The sequence below is a fragment of the Myzus persicae genome, unplaced genomic scaffold (assembly GCF_001856785.1).
Source record: "Myzus persicae strain clone G006 unplaced genomic scaffold, MPER_G0061.0, whole genome shotgun sequence".
Classification (NCBI taxonomy): Eukaryota; Metazoa; Arthropoda; class Insecta; order Hemiptera; family Aphididae; genus Myzus; species Myzus persicae.
In genome coordinates, this window is record NW_019103951.1 from 112,557 (window position 1) to 114,207 (window position 1,651).

The 1,651-nt window shown below is 31.5% G+C and overlaps 1 long non-coding RNA gene across 1 annotated transcript; it reads left to right on the forward strand.

Annotated features, from left to right (window-relative positions):
- Positions 1-246: 246 nt before the first annotated feature.
- On the forward strand, positions 247-1,217 carry LOC111036796. Its single transcript, XR_002604803.1, has 3 exons — positions 247-335; positions 485-971; positions 1,116-1,217. It is a non-coding gene; the product is annotated as an uncharacterized LOC111036796 (long non-coding RNA).
- The last annotated feature ends 434 nt before the right edge of the window (positions 1,218-1,651 follow it).

Below are 1,651 nucleotides of genomic sequence, written 5' to 3' on the forward strand. Positions count from 1 at the left end.
CGCTCATATAGTAGCTCTTCATCACTGAATTGTTTGTGCTATAATAACCTATACACTTATGCTTCGGAAGAAATGCGTTCGCTTCTTATACGCCATATTATACTATTATAATAATATATTCGCAGTTACCTGATAGCGATTTTGTTTTATTAAATTAATATTGTTGTACAGGCGATGGATGTGTTGAAATGCTTTTGATTAATAAAATAAAATGAAATCCGTTTCAGGTATATATAGGTATAGATAATCCTGGTATCCTGGTATATAAACTGTAACAAAAGAAAGAGGTCGTAACACGGAACGCGTACATCGATGGGTGCAACGACCCGAATCATGTACGTATATAATATTGCTGATACTAGGTACTATATTATTATTTATTAGTTATTACTACAACTACGGTCTACCAAACTGCTGTACTCTCTCGTCACCAGACAACGAGAAAAACGCGACAGTTTTTACATATTGTTATTGAATTTTACAGGTAAACAATTATAGACGTAAACACAACAATATTCGTGTGTATTTGTCGCTACTGCATACTGATAATAGTATGCATACCAAAAAGGGATTTGGTGGTACATGAAGGGATCGTATTGAAATTTGAAAGTCAGCTGCAGTCTACAGTCAACATATTAATGTTTTAAGTTTCTATTTTTTTTTATACATTTACTTCTGCTACCAATACTTCTACTATAGCGGTCTACCAAACTTATGTTCTAGCTCGTCATCAGAAAACAAAAAAAGGACACAAAAATTTGACATAATTTTATTGAATTTGCTCGGTAAACAATTGTAGACGCAAACACAGGAATGTGTGAGTGATAATTATTGCAAATTATTGAGCCACTAACAATAGTATACACACCAGGCTTGAGGGCAATGGTTGGTATTCGGAGGGATCGTATCGGAGATCTTATTGAAGTCAGTGGCAGTCGACAGTCAACAAACTTTCGACAAAAATTTTTTAGGTACCTTTATTGTTCTGTGTACATTATTGCTGCTACTAATACTACTGTGCTATACACTGCCAACCACATCAATATGTACTCTTTTTTTTCCTCAGACAATGAAAGTGACACAAGAATTAGACATATTATTATTGAATTTTTCAGGTAAACAATTGTGGACATAAACAAAACAATTTGTGAGCAATTAGGCCACTGATAATAGCATGATATAGTTTTACCAAACTTGCTGAAAATAGTGAAATAACAAGAATTGTTGCAGTATTGAATGTCAGAAGTCAATAGTCTCCAAATTTTTAACTAAAAATCTTTTATAATTATGTATTTTCTTTATATGTTTATTAATATATTATACGTATTTTTATATCAACTGCCTAACCTAATTAAGTTTTAGATGTTCAAACTTATTTTGTGCGTCTGAGAATTTTTTGTAATTATTGGAACTGGCATGAATGCCGAATGACGATATATATATAAAGCGTAGGGATCGTAGTTTTATGTATAGGTATACAAACTTGATTAAATTGTATTTACCTAATTATTGTTACAATTTCCATCTAAAATATTTAGAACTCAAATTCCGTGGAATTTCATTAGATCATAAGCTATGTAGGTAGCTCACATTGACATACATTGTATAGTTGATTGAATTTTTTTATTTACTCGAGCTCTTAATTATTTTA